The following is a 16,661-nucleotide window of genomic DNA, read 5'->3' on the forward strand; positions in this document are numbered from 1 at the left end:
ACAAAGCGGTACAAAAGGGGTGGTGATGGACGGAGCATCAGAACCAATCAAACACTCACACCCAGTCAACGATTCTGGGTTTGATCCATCACCGTTCTTTAGCCCACTCTGCCACCCCAGTTCAGACATGGCCTTATGCAAATCAGTCTGACCCTGTGCCTCATGGGAACAGTCCAGCCCGAACTGTCAAGCCATGTCCTCCCTGGACCGGAAACAAGCTTCCTAGGACCGGTTTCTGGCATTTCAGCCGTCTTCAGCCAGGCTTGCTTGAATCCAGTGGCAAAGTGAGCAAGGGACTCAACGTCTGAGCATACCCTGCCAACTTATGGCAAACAAAGCGGTACAAAAGGGGTGTGAAGTATCTTGCACAATAAACTTGGCAAACAGGTTGATTGTAGTTAAGTTATTTATTCCAATAGAGAAGATCCCATCCATCAGCCAGCAGACAATCCAGTAACTGAAGATTTACAGAACATTACAATGTACAACAGTCCATGACATCAGCAGGGTTCTAACATGAGATGCTCTATGCACATAATACCCATCAATGCCACTTCATGTGAAATACCACACATCTCCCTTCTCCAAAAGAAGACCAAACCAATAAAAATTTAATAAAATCAGCAAGATAACTAGGTCTCATGCACACCCTGGAAGATTTTCTAGGACAATTCAAATCCTTTCTCACTTCATCACCAGTATGAAATGAGGTGGAATTATCCTTAGCTGAATCCATCTTCACACCATGTTTCAACACACCACCACACACAACTACCCTCTTTAAGTTCCAGATACGATGATCCTGTGTTTGGATCGCATTATTGAATGTTTTGATTACTCAAATAGGTTTCATGAATTTAGACAAGGAGCTTCCTAACAAACCAGGACGTTTAATCCTGACCCAATCACCTACATGTACCTCAGTTTTCTTTACAGCATGTTTTTTATCAAAATATGCTTTCCTTAGTTTCCCCTTTTCTTCTTCTACTCTCAACATCTTTTCACCATCACACTCCTTCTCCTTGCCTCTTAATAGTTCATATTTATTAACCCAGTATGGTTCAACACAAGTATTGGGCAGCCTACCACGAAACAACAAAAAAGGAGTCTTCCCAGTAGTTGTATGTGGAGTCAACCTGTACTCTTCAATTTTTCCAATTACTTCTTTTTTCCAATCCATTCCAACACTTTTTGCAAAAGCAATGGTCTCTTTAACAACTTTCTTGAATCTTTCCACCATCCCATTGGCCTCTGGGTGATATAGAGCAGAAGTCTTGTGGACAATCCCTCTAGAAGATAAAAATTGCTCCATTTCCCTTGAAATAAGTTGAACACCATTATCAGATAAAATAGAAATTGGTAGGCCTTCCCTAGCAAATAAACTCTTCAAACACTCAATCACACTACCAGTATTGACAGTAGATAAGAAGAATACCTCAGGCCACCTTGAGTACATATCAATAATAACCAATAAATATATTTGAGTTCCTTTTCCTTGAATAGGACCAACAATGTCCAAAGCAATCTCTGGCCACGGTCCATTCGGGCATTTCCTCAAAACCATGGGTTGTTCATGAGTACACTTAGACTTGTCACTGATGACACAAGAAACACAATCTCTAATGACACGCTCAACCATTCTGTCCATTCCAGGCCACCAATATGACATGCGGAGTCTTTCCTTACACTTAGTCAACCCCGAATGAGCCACATGCACCGAGTCAACTAATTCTTTCCTGAGACTCGTAGGAGGAATTAATCTTGTCCCACGAAACAACAAGCCATTGTCCACCGACAATTCATTCCGTACACCCCAAAAACATCTTGTACCATCTGACACATCTTTATTCGAGCTCCACCCCTTCTTTAATAAGGATATCACATCACACAGTGTCGCATCATTTGGTTATTCTTCCAACCATCTTACTTCAGAAATGATGTTATGATCCACTACACAGACGATTTCGTCATCCTCATCATCCTCTGGACTGTCCTCCTGCAAACTGCTACATGGCACTAAACGTGAAAGAACATCAGCAACCCCATTTTCAATTCCAGGAATATACTTGATCTTAAAATTATACTCCTGTAAACCAATTACCCACTTGGTTATTCTTCCAGAAACAAGATCTAATCCTTTCTTGCTAAATATCTCAATCAAAGGTTTATGATCTGTATGAACCTCAAAATCCAAACCCCACAAAAACTTCTTAAGTTTCTTTACCGCCCAAAACACAGCTAAAGCTTCCCTCTCTACAACTGAATATCATGTTTCAGGATCTCTAAGACTTCTGGACAAAAACTTTATGGTTTGCATACCGTTAGCACCACACTGCTTCAAAACAGCTCCAAGCCCTTTCTCACTCGCGTCAGTCACTAATATGGATTTACCGGCAGGGTCAAAACTCTTCAACGAAGGAGCTAGACCAAGCTTTTCCTTTATAGACACAAATTCATCTTCACACCGGTCTGACCACAAGAATTCTTCACCTTTACGCAGTAATTTCCTCATGTTCACAGTTGCCACTGCAAACCCCTTTACAAATTTAGCATAATATTCAATCATTCCTAAGAACTTCATTAAGTCAGACTTATTACATTTTTGTAATAGTTTCCACCAACTCAGTTTTAGGTTTACACCTTCCCCAGAAATGCTATGTCCTAAGTAGTTAATGGTATTAGACCTAAATTTGCACTTCTCAACCTTGATTGTGAGGTTGTGCCTACTCAAATTCTTCAGAACAGATCTTAATCTAGAGTCATGCTCCAAATCATCTTTTGCAAAGACCAGAATATCGTCCTGCTAGACACATACTCCAGGAAGATCCTTTAATATTCTTTCCATCACCCGTTGGAATACTGAGGAAGCAGACACTAAACCAAAGGGCATTCTTCTAAATCTAAAAGTGCCAAAAGGAGTAATAAAAGAAGTGCAATCTCGGGACGACTCATCTAGTTCAATTTGATGATACGCTGAAGTAAGATCTAATGTGCTGAATACCTTTGCCCCATCAAGAAGAGTCAACAGTTCGGTAATATTAGACAATGGATATCTATCCACTACAACACACTTATTAAGTTGTCTTAAGTCGATGCACAGATGCAAATTCCCATTAGGTTTGCGTGCAGCAACGACCGGAGCCAACCATTCAGATCCTTCAACTTCCTCAATAATCCCACAACTGCTTAGTTTTTGTATTTCATTTTTCATGTCTTCCCTAACAGATAGTGGGACACTTCTCACTTTGCAATACACAGGGACTGCATTAGCTTTTAACTGAATCTTATGTTGATACCCCTTCAAACAGCCTAAAGTTTCTCTAAACACATTAGGAAACTCAGTCTTCAGATTGTGAGCGTACATGTCATCCACATTTCCATCTACCGATTGAATTCTATCCCTCAACTGTATGGGAGGATCGGCATTAGGATCAAGAAACACCCCCAGATCCCCTTGATGTAACCAACTAATGATGCTGTCTCCACGCTTTGAAACATAAATCTTTCCAGTAATCAACCGATTTTTGTATTCTATTAAACCGGAAAAATATCCATGTATCTTTATGGGTTCCCCCCCATATGCTAAAGGAATGATGTCTGGTTTCATTAGCGTAATCTTTCCCTTAAGCTTGGAATCATAAAACTCGTTCGATACAATGGTAATCTTCGCATCAGAATCAAATAGTACCCTAGTACGTTCTCCTTCTACTACAATTTCATCCTAAGGGCAGGATTTTTTGCTAGTTTTACTTTCAACCTGTATCACAATCTGCCCACAAACTAGATCTTCAGAATTAGGTTCTCCCCAATCCGTTTGATATATTTCTACCTCTTTGACCTTTGTTTTGGGTTTTGTTTTACAAAAGGCAGTGAAATGTACCTTTAACTTGCATTTGGAACATATTTGACTGAGAGACGGACATTTTTTATCGTTAGCAAGATGTCCAGCTTTACCACATCTGTAACATTATCTTTCTGACCCCATTTTATCAGCATGTATTTTATCAGTAGTGTTGCATGTTTCTGATTTAACCTTAACTATCTCAACACTAGCCCCTTTTTCTGCATCCTTCTTTATGACAGCAACACATTTTAAAGAATGTTCAATACGTTTGGCAACAGTTAACACCTCTTCAAGAGTCGGTTCGTCTCTTAACCACAATTCTTCTCTAATTTTTTCTATGCTACAACCAAACATGAACTGGTCTCTGATGCGTTCATCAGTTAAGTTCTCAAATTTGCATGAAGAAGCAAGCTTTCTTAATTGAGTTATGTAATCCTCAATTGTCTCATCAGTAGATTGCATCCTCTTTGCAAACTGGTATCTTTCAAGAATAGTGCTGACTTTGGGAAGATAATGCTTGTCAAGTTTCTTAATGCAAATCTCATAGTCATTCAGGCCTCTGGCATCTGAAGCTGAAAGCTCAGGTAAGTGATCGAACACATCCTGTCCTTCAGACCCCAAACAATGGAGTAGTAAGGACGATCTTCTTTCAACACTTAAAGAGGGACCACAGACCCTGGCATATCTCTCAAAAACGACTTTCCATTTTTTCCATTTAATGGGAGGAGAACCAGGACACGATAAAAAAATTGGTGCTGCTGTAACATTTTGCATGTTTGCTAGAGGAAATTACTTTTTTTTAAAAACGCAAAATTTAACTGTACGCTTGCCCAAAAAGAATGCAATGCCTATATTTACCTCAGATATCACCCCAGCAGTGAGAATAAAGCACTATTTAGGTGCCGATTCCGATCCGGTAAAAATAATTTGCATACGACCCGTATCCATATTTTTTTACCTACGAGTCTTACAAGTACCGTACAAACTTCCAAGTACGATTCGTCCGTGAAAAATAACTACGAATAGCGTCGGGAAAAGTCTACGAGAGTGCGTCGGAAAGTGTTCACGTCCGAATATCGTCGGGAAAAGTGTACGAAAGTGATCCGGACATTTTTACGTGCAAATCGTAAAACACAAGTCCGAGCGCGCAAGTACAATCCCGACCGTCCGTCCGAATACACAATCGCATGTAAAAAGGCCCATACGGAGCCAACACAGGAGCACACATGTACACGGGTAAACTCATGCCCGTGTACGAGCCGTACAACCCCCCCACCCCCAAATATGTCAGCACCGTACACCACCCTATCCGCAATGTACCCCAGCCCCGCAACTGTACGCGCCGTACCCCCATGTATGCGCCGTACCCCCATGTACGCGCCTTACCCCCCTGTCCGCACTGTACCCCAGCCCCGCAACTGTACGCGCTGTACCCCCCATGTACGCGCCGTACCCCCCAGGCGCATCACCCCTGCATTTACGCGCCGTACCTCCGCATGTACGCGCCGCACCCCAGGGCCGCATGTGTACGCACCGTACCCCCACCGCATGTACGCGCCTTACCCCCCCATGTCCGCGCAGCACCCCCACATGTACGCGCCGTACCCCAGGGCTGCACCTATACGCACTGTACCCCCACCGCATGTACGCGCCTTACCCCTCCATGTACGCGCCGTACCTCCGCATGTACGCACCGTACCCCAGGGATGCACCTGTATACACCGTACCCCCACCGCATGTACGCGCCTTACCCCCCCATGTATGCGCCGTACCTCCGCATGTACGCGCCGTACCCCAGGGCCGCACGTGTACGCACCGTACCCCCACCGCATGTACGCGCCTTACGCCCCATGTACCTGCCGTACCTCCGCATGTACGCGCCATACCCCAGGGCCACACGTGTACGCACCGTACCCCCACCGCATGTACGCGCCCCCTCCCCCCGTGTATGCGCCTTCCCCCATGTACGTGCCGTACCTCCGCATGTACGCGCCGTACCCCAGGGTCGCACGTGTACGCACTGAACCCCCACCGCATGTACGCACCGCACTCCAACACCGTACCCCAGCACCCTCACCCAGCATTGCGTATGTACGGATCGTACCTAAGCGAAAATGACTCTTACAGAACCAGAACACTGTAAAACAGCACAAGGAGGGTCAATTCGACTCGCACAACACCACAAAACACGTCTACATGACAAAATACATCTCAATGACTGACCTGGCACAACCAAACAGGCAAACAGAGGCCCCAAATCACAACCACCACTTATAACACACCCACCAAAATTCAAACACAGCCACACCCAAAAATAGACCAATAAAAAGGGCCCACACACACAGCCCATGAGCCTTTGCAACAGACCCACTGCTGCCAGACCCCACTGACAAACAACTCCACATAGAAACTACTCCACATCACTCATACCTCCACTACACCTTCACTCACACACTTTCACACAACCTCCTCCACAAACATCCCCCTCTTCACATTCACACACACACCGTCACATTCACACCCACACACCCACAACCATCCACACCCACACCCACACCCCACACCATGCCCACAGACAAGAATCCAAAGTTCACAACGGCGGAGCTGGACCTCCTTGTCAACAAAGTCATCAGAGTCGAGCCACAGCTGTTTGGAACATTGGTCAGACAGACCAGCATATCTGCAAAATCTGCCATGTGGCAGAGGATTGTCGACAAGGTGAATGCTGTTGCGCCCACCCGAAGGACCAGGCATGAATGCCAAGCCAGGTGGTACGATCTGCGCAGGGCGGTCAAGAGGAAAATGAATGAAGAATATGCCCAGACCAACATCACTGGAGGAGGGCCGCCCCACAGACCCGTACACTACCATCCCTGGGAGGAGAAGGTGATGGCCCTGCTACTGCCGGTGGGAGTACACGGAGTCGAAGGAGTCGCAGAGCCTGGTGAGTACACAAACAACTTACGTAACATGGGGGCAATGGGGTCCACACCACATACACACCAAATGCACCCAACTTCCCCCAAGCACTCACCACAAACAACCACACTCAAAAACCACGCTGATGCCACTAACGTCACCATGCACCCTTCACAAATCAAGGCAAGGCCATGTCCAAGCCTACAACAACCACAAACACAAGACTGGATGTCCGGGAGGCTGGGAGTGTGGGCCCCACACAACACATTGTCAAAATGAGACGCAGACACCAATGCCCTCAGCCCATATGGCATAGGTACATAACCATGCACAATGCACAGGGACTGGCAAAGTACTGACAAGGTAGATGACACTTGGCCCTGCTGTATGCAGCACAAGGCCCTCCTGGGACCACTGTACACTCAAACACCAACTCCACAAGCACAGGTATCTAGCACAGTAACTCACACTCACTGTCATGCCAGCATGCACCATGAGGGGACAGACACATCACCTGGGAGACCCAATGACAACTCACACTACACACAACAGCAAGCCCGGTCACAACCCCCCCACCTAACACAAGCACACACACCCGGGGCAGGCAACAGATTTACACACTCCCACAATGGACATGTGACACAACAAGCCCAATCCAGAGCCAAATAAGCATCAGAGCTAACGATCTACAGGTCAAACACTCAGGAGAACATTCCAATCTGTCCCCCGCAACATACCCATCCCCAAGTGGACATTGAGAGGAATGCTAGGCACATCCAACTACCTGGAGGAAATGTGTCAACTTGAATATGTATGAAACATAGATGTCGCATGAAACACCATTAACATTGTCTCTCTCTCACACACAGGGCAACGTCGTCGATCTCCCCCCAACACTGGGGGGGAAGAATCACAGTCCCAGGCACCGCGTGAAGACGATCCCACCGGCAGCGACGACTCTCACCACTCCGTGGATGACCCCGACCAACCTGGACCCTCTGGTGCCCAAGCCCCTGCAGCACCTGCGTCAGGTACATCTGTGCCAACCACCACCACCATTCCTGCCACATCCCAGGACACACCCAGGAGCCCTGCTCACACTGAACAACAGAGCCAGTCTGACCAGGAGGGACAAGGTTCTCCGGGCACCCAGGAGGAGGCAAGCAACCCTGCAAATGCCATCCCTCAGGGGTCCCGTAGGCCCGATGTGCCCACAAGGGCAGGCCAGGCTCAAGTGGGCAGGGGTGGTGGGAGTGGAGGCAGGCGGAGGCGCGAACCTGACCAGCCAGCTCAGGACCCCGGTATGTCACACTTACGCAACATCCTGGACTCATACGGACGTGACACCAGAGGCATCAACCAGGTCGTGTTAAGACTCTCCGAGATGCAGGGGACCCTCGATGACATTAAGAACCTGCAGGTCGAGCATCATGCCAGTCATCAACAACACCAAGGACGGATGGAGGCAAGACTGGCTGAGCTCCTGGCGGTGCACAGGGACGTGAGCCAATCACTCCGTCAGATCGCCCAAAGCCTGGCAAACCCTCCCTGTGCCACCAGGCGTAGACCAACACCAGACACAGGGAGAGAGGAGAAGGAGGATTCATCTAACGGAGTGTCCCCAGCATCATCAAAGCCTGCATCTGAGGGCCCCCGGAGGAAGGTGGGTCGTCCACGGAAAAGACCGTGAGAGTCAGCGGAACATCCCCATCTCCCATGTCACCTGGCCTGGCACCTGGCCCTCCGGCGCAACAGCAGCACCTCATCCACTGACATTCTCTGCCACATGGACTTGCTGGTCACAGTCTGACCAATGATGACCAACACTGTGGTCTGGACTCTGATGACTTCCAATGCCAAGGATACCATCTCCCCCTGTGAACTTTGGATTCTATTCCCCCGGTACAGCACCCAATTGCATCTACCAAACCACTTACCCCACCGTAAATAAAAATTTCGCTTTGGACATGAGACGTTCCTGTCATTTTGCATCATTCAACGACATATGTGTGTGGAAATGTCAAACTATGCCTGAGTGTTGAACTAACTTCAGCCATCCATACCCTGGGATCAGAGTCTGGTACAGGACACACATGGGTCACAAGGTATCATTCAATGTAGGCATGGAGCACAACACTCACCTGTGATGGCCTCTGGCTGCTGAGGGGGGCTTGCTAAACTGTGTGTAGAGACCTATTTGGGAGATTATCACCAAGGCGTAGAGGTCATGGCTCATGTGGAGGTTCCCGGGGAGGGAGTCCCAGGTATGTGTATCCAGGTGGGAGAACAATGTCCTGTATGCTGGAGTATGGTGGATGTGAAGAACGGTGGCCAGGGCAAGGTTGGATGCACGGATATGGCCCAACGGGATCTAGGATGACAGACGTACAAGTTTGGTTGGGGTCGGGGTTGTGGACTGCCTCCTGAGTGTGGGTGGGGAGTGTGGAGGTCACCCTGCAGCAGACAGTGATCCATTGCAGCTATCTTTGGTGGACGGTGAGGTGGCTGGGGCGCAGGGTGTTGAATCTGAGGTGTGCAGATGCCCCCTGGAAGTGGACCCGTTTCCTGGGAGTTTGGATGTACTTGCTCCTTAGAGGGCAGGGCAGTATTTGACACGGATGTTGTCATGGACCTGGGGGATGGGCTGTCTTTTCTTGGAGTGGATCTATCTGTGGATCATGTGCATAATGCAGAGGGCGTTGCAGCATGAGGTACAGATGCTGTGGACTAGCATGGCATATGTGAGCGAGCCAAACATGATGCACACCATCATGTGTGTGTGGTACTGGGTGCTTGTGCAGGGCTCTTGCGGGTGGGACACAGGCACTTGACCCAGCTGGAAGGGGACAATCCTCAGATGTTCACCTCAGTCCTGTACAAGTCCAGCCTCAGGTGGCTCGTGTGCAGCCATCCATCAATTGATCTCATGCATACTTGAATGATGGAACTGCCAATGTCTGTGTCTTTGTTGAGGGTGAGGAGCACCTGGCTGTCAATGGCATACGAGCTGATGATGAGGTGCTGTGCGCATGTGATGGTGGAGAGGGGGGTCCTGGACACCCTGTAGATTGACATGCTGAGAGATGATACCTGTGCCATGTCCCAGACGATGACACCATACTACATGCTGAATTCTTGAGTCCCACTCCCATGCCCTTGCTGAGCTACAGAGCCGGTGGGGAGTATTAGGGACGTGACCTGGTTGGTGTGACAGGGCCTGGAAGGTGGGGCAGCGCAGTGTAGGCAGTTGGAGTTGCACACTCAGCATGCAAAGGTGTTGTGTGTGTGCCCAGGGTATGTCTGACAGCAGGCGTTAGATGTGCGGTTGGACATAGCTCGGAGTGTGGCTGATACATCAGACTGTAGTGTGATGTGGGTAATGCAAGGACAGTATGGTGGTGCAATGTGCACCTTGCATGTGCTGATGGTCCAGCCTTTGGCACCGCGTGGCGGCAACACTGGCATAGACAAGCTGAGGACAGCAAAATGAATGGGTGGAGGGAGGAAGTGAGGAGCATCCTGGAGGCGTGTGTGTTTCCAAATCTGGATACTCTGTTGGCCCTTGCTGCAGGGGCCGCAGCAGCAGGCGCCATCTCCTTGCAAAATGACAGAATTTGCACACATAGAATAGGATCTCAGAAGGACAACTGCAAAAGGCGCGTGTGTAAAGTAATGAGTGTCCAGTGTCACATGGCACACCCAGAGACAATGCATGCACAATCACCAAAGAAGCATGACACCGGATCAGGAAACTGAAGGCCGACCTGCGCACAGGAGACACACCCTCAGCAGCTGTTGGTGGCCCATTGTGCGGACCAACATGCCAAAAAACATACATGACCATGTACCTCATGCCCAGTAGGGAGCCTAATCCATGAGCAACTGCATGCATATTGCTAAACTACACATGGACTCCTATGCATAATCTTCCACAACTAGGCCAGATATGCCGCATGCAAAGTGGCAAGAGACCTGCATTGACAGAGATGAGGCACCTTGGAGTGTGACAAACACCTTTATTACTCAGCCGCACACTAAGGGAAATGCATCAATTGGAACAGACTCACAGGTCATTTGGCCGACCATGTGTGACCTACACTGGACACCCCCTTCAACACACAGATGTGTAAGTCCTACTGAGCTGGCACACAAGTGAAGGGGTTGAGCCTAACACCCCTTGCTGCACACGGAGAGTCTACAATTCCCTATTGAGCCTCATATGGGGATGTCCCACACTATGTCCACCATTAGCATCCCATATGTTCCTTGGAGCCGTTATACACACATTGATGCCTTCATCAGAATCCACACACCATTACAGATGACTGTCAGGAAGGGTGACCATCAATTCATGGGAGCCATGCAACACGTCATGTGGCCCATGGTGAGTCGACATGTATGTATGGTAACACAACATGCACAGGAGCAGTCCCCACATATCACAAACACGTACCACCCACAAAATGCCTTGCTGCACTCCTTACCCCAAGTGACTTGTCACCATGTCTGTGCATGTAACTCTGATCCAGCACACGTTGCAATACTCATGAGGAATAGCAGGAGGGCAATGATGACATGAGCAGACGACAGGCGCAAGAACCTGGGGAGGACAGACACACAACAAGTCAGCGAAGAGCTAGTAATCCGCAGACATGTACTTGTACTCTACAGGAATGATGTTGTCACCATGCCCTTAATAAATTTAGTGTCCCAGCTAATATGTGTGGAATGACATCATCACTTGAATGACACATCAGAACACACCTCCAAGTCACTTAGCACACAGTCAGGTCGACACACACATTACAACACAAGCCACACAAGGCTCAAAGCGTGCACACTCAGACACAGGGACTCACCATCATGAGAAGAAGTTGCGGATAAGCTGACTCCAGATGTCCTCATCCTCATCCTCATCCTCACTTGCCCCATGCCCGAGCCCTTTATCCTCCATGGGTTGATTATCCTGCTCATCAGGATCAAGGATGAGTGGCACAGCCTTCTCCACTGCCATGTTTTGCAGCATGCAGAACACAGTGAAGATTTTGCAGACCTTCACCGGGGCATATGGGAGGGCGCCGCCGGTCTGGTGGAGGCACCAGAATCTGCTCTTCAGGAGTCCAAACGTCCTCTCAATCACGCGCCTCGTCTTCCCATGGGTATTGTTGTACCGGTGTTCTGCGGCTGTTCTGGGGTTGCGGAGAGGTGTCATCAGCCATGGCATGTTGGGATAGCCAGAGTCCCCTACATGGAAACATCATGTGAAGAAGTGGGTCAGGAGATTCTGTAAGATACAAAGATAGCGCTGAACACAGGACTAAAAGAGTATACCCACCAACAAGACATGCTCGTTCTGCGTGCAGCTGCAGCATAATTTCTGGCACCCTGCTACGCCTCATGATGTATGCATCATGTGCGGACCCTGGAAAACGTGCACAGACATGGGAAATCAGCATGTTAGCAAGACACACCACAAGGGCATTAATGGAGTGGTAATGTTTACGGTTACGGAAGGCTACCTCCTGTGCCTGTGGTGGTACCAAAGCCACATGTGTCCCATCAATGGCCCCAATTACATGAGGCATCCCTCCCAGGGCATAGAACTCACCCTAGACACCTTTCAACTGCTCACGAGTGGGAAAATGGATGAATTCATCCAGGTGCAACAACATGGCTTCTATAACATCATGCAGGACACGGCTGAACACAGTCTGGGACATGCCACCGACATTAGCTATGGTCAATTGAAACGTGCCGGTGGCAAAAAAATGTAGGGCTGCCATCACCTTCACCTTGGGAGTCAGAGCTGTAGGATACCTGTGTTGTGGTTGGAGGTATGGTGCAAGCCGGCGGGTCAGGTCCTCTATCAACTCTTGCGAAAATCTGTATCTGCGTATGCAGTCATGTTCACGCATGGCATCCAGGTCAGGCATTCGTCTGGGGAGGGGCGGTGCCCTGCAGAGATTTGAAAGGAATAAAGAAGAGTGAGTATATTACCACACCAATGTCACTGAGGTGAGCACATGTTCAACAGCTAATACACATCTGCTTAATACAGAGTCTGTGCTGTGCAATACATCCAGGACACGTGGGCCAGCCAGGTGATACTCCTACGAAGAGCCAGCCACAATAGTTGCATGGCAATGTTGACGTGACATGCCATGAAATAGCTGTTGGCCAGTGTAAGTGACAAGCCAGACACATTACATGAGTGACAGACATCCACATATCAGCATTAGAAGGATGTCATCTCATACAGACAGCTGGCGGGAGTCTAGACGCACAGGTCACATGTTATCTGCAAATGGACAGATGACACACATTTCCATTAAGGGGTCCATGTCAAAAACTGATGTCACAGACATTGAGACAACGCAGACATTGCCTCATGTCAGGAAGTCATCTTCGAACCATCATGACACATGTAACGTGTGAGTCCACATGTGGCATGGTGTGCGTATATGTGTGTCACAGCAGATGGAGTTGACGGAATATCAATGGAAAGCTCATGGGAACACATGACACACACATGACATAGTCACATCGTGGCACACTGGGAGACACATGTGAGGTGTAATTATCCATTGACCTGCCATCAGGGGACAGTTGCGGGTGTTGCTGACTGTGCCATACCAGTGATGCAGTGCTTGACACGTGTGTCGCACATGCACACATGTGCAAAGTGTGAAGGGGAAGTGTGCCACGTAGTGCCCCATCACACATGACATGTGTGAACAGCTCATCACACATCTATTGTGCCACAACATGAGGAGACATGTGCCACATCACTGCCTGACACACCTAGGCCCTGCACATGAAGGACTGCACTGACAATGACTTGATGTACAGCCTTGTGCGAGTCTGACACCTCCAATCCTTTCGTGTGCGCCTCCTATCACCAGTGTAAGCAGTGAAACGCAGTACACACGCTCTGAGGGTGTGTGTAGGGCCCGTACTCACGCGTGTACGGCCCGTACATGCGTGAGTACGTGCCTATCACTATGGTTGGGGGTACCGTAGGGCCTAGGGATACGGTACCACTAGGCCCTTCGGTACCCCCAACCATAGTGATAGGCACATACTCACGCATGTACGGGCCGTACACGTGTGAGTACGTGCCGTATCACTAGGCCCTACGGTACCCCCAACCATAGTGATAGGCACATACTCACGCGTGTACGGCCCGTACACGCGTGAGTACGTGCTGTATCACTAGGCCCTACAGTACCCCCAACCATAGTGATAGACACGTACTCACGCGTGTACTGCCCGTACACTCGTGAGTACGTGCCGTATCACTAGGCCCTACGGTACCCCCAAACATAGTGATAGGCACGTACTCACGCGTGTACGGCCCGTACACGTGTGAGTACGTGCCGTATCACTAGGCCCTACGGTACCGCCAACCATAGTGATAGGCACGTACTCGCGTGAGTACACGCGTGAGTATGTGACATGGTGCAGGTGTAGTGATGTTGTCCCACTTTGTCATCCACACAGGTATCCCCCTACCACAAGGGGAAGATCTGGAAGGACGCCGTCAAGGCCGTGCAATCGGCGGAGGGTTGCAGTCGGCGCCTGCCACAAGTGAGGAAGAGATGGCCGGACATCCGGTGCTGGACCCGGAGGATCGCCCGGGTCATTCTGAAGGAGGAGGCTCCTCGCAAGCATGGCGGGCGCCGGCGCCTGACCCACCAGATGCGGCATGTCCTGGCGGTGGTCTTCCCTGACCTGGATAGGCGGATACGGGAGTTACAGCAGCAGGAAGGGGGTAGGTACATGTGTGTTTGTGGAGAGGGCCCAGCCTTTCACCCAGGAGGAGAACGAGGCCCTGCTGGATGTGATCCTCCCACAGTACCCCATGCTGTATGGTCGATCAGGGGAGCAGGTGAGTGCTGACTCCAGTACCTTTGCCTGTGCACCGTAATTGTGTCTGTCACTTCTGGCATTGTGGCCAGGTGTGACAGACATGCAATGTTAGGTGGAGTGAGTCCCGGGGGGGGGGGGATGGCTTATGTCTCTCATGCAGGGCTTGATGTAGTTCATGTGTGCACTCCTCACTTGCATTGTGCTTACTGTGACGTTCACTGCATAGTGCATGGCACATTCCGCCAGTCAAATCCTCTTGGGCATTCTTGTTCTATTGTCCTGCGGTGATTCAGTGGTCACCCCGGTGTGACAGGTGACTGCACCCACAGATGTGTGTGAGAGTTGAGTGGAGCTGTGGTGAGAGTGGTGAGAGTGTCCAAATGATGTGTACGCCCCCTGGACATTGATGTGTGTGAATGTTTCTTGTCATGTGGATGAGTGTCTATGTGGAGTGTTGCACGACAGCTGCATGGAGGAGGCAACTGCTCAATCAATCTGATGTGTGAAGTAAGCCATGCTGTGTGTCTGATTCGCTGAGCTAGCCCCACACCTGTGACCCCCCCCGGCAAGTGGCACATGTGCAGAGTGGGGTTTGCATCCGCTGTTGCCAATGGCAGGTGATTGAGGTGTGCCTGTGTGTGTCTGTGTACTCTGCTGAGGTTTCGTCAGTGGCCTGGCGCATGTGACTGCTTTGCGTTGCTGTCCATCAGCCTTGTGTTGCTTGGGATGCACAGTGTGTGCCATGATCAGGGATTGGTTCGCACCCCTCATGCCATCTGTGTACTTACTATGCCATGTAGTGCATTGCTGCGTCCCCAGTGGAAAAAGTCCCTATGACTAAGGTGGTATTACTTGCCAGCATACTATGCCCTGTTCTACAAATCTAAGATGTTCAACTGTGTGTCTCTGTGACATGGTGCAGGTGTAGTGATGTTGTCCCACTTTGTCATCCACACAGGTATCCCCCTACCACAAGGGGAAGATCTGGAAGGACGCCGTCAAGGCCGTGCAATCGGTGGAGGGTCTCAGTCGCAGTCGGCGCCTGCCACAAGTGAGGAAGAGATGGCAGGACATCCGGTGCTGGACCCGGAGGATCGCCCGGGTCATTCTGAAGGAGGAGGCTCCTCGCAAGCATGGCGGGCGCCGGCGCCTGACCCACCAGATGCGGCTTGTCCTGGCGGTGGTCTTCCCTGACCTGGATAGGCGGATACGGGAGTTACAGCAGCAGGAAGGGGGTAGGTACATGTGTGTTTGTTGTGTGTCACAAGCTTTTGTTGCTGCTCAGTCGCCTGGACACACTGCCAGGGTATATATGTGCAGTGCATATCCTGCTCCCCCACAGTCAACCTGTGCTGTTCTTCCTCCCTTCCCCTCCTTGACATGTGTTACCTGGTCTGTGTGTGATCACTATTGCACATGGTCATCTAGGCTGCCAGTTTATCAAGGTGCACACTGCCTTCAGGATCATGTGTGGGGGTGGTCTGCCTGTGCCCTGTCCTGTACAGTCATTAGGGGGTGCATATTTGTTGCCACTGATGCTGAGTCCCAACATAGGAGTGTGAGGTTTCAAATGAACAGACTTGCTGCATGCATTACCAATGTTGTGGCCTCAGACATGATGTGCATGAGTGGGATAAATGCATAGTGCCGGGACGGTTGCTCCTGTAACAGTCAGCTCATTCCAGGACCATGGAGCAGTGTGCACACTACAGTCCCCTGTCACAGCCTGCCCTCCTACTCATGTGTGTCATCCAACACTGTGCACATTCACTGTGGGTTCATAATGGCTCTGCCCCTGTGGCATTGTTCCCTGGCCTAGGTAGTAGTTTTCACATGTGTGATACATTTGCCCACTGGACAGGGATACACCAGTTTGCTTGTGCATACGCACACTGAGCAGTGCTTGTGTGGCTATTCACAACAATCTGTTGATGTTTGTTTGTGACCTGTTAGAATTGGGAATCTCTAGTTGGCACAGGTATGCACTTGCGACAAGCAGGGACTCTCAATTCCAAGTCAGGATAAGGGG

Source organism: Triturus cristatus, chromosome 5_2 (assembly GCF_964204655.1).
Source record: "Triturus cristatus chromosome 5_2, aTriCri1.1, whole genome shotgun sequence".
NCBI lineage: Eukaryota > Metazoa > Chordata > Amphibia > Caudata > Salamandridae > Triturus > Triturus cristatus.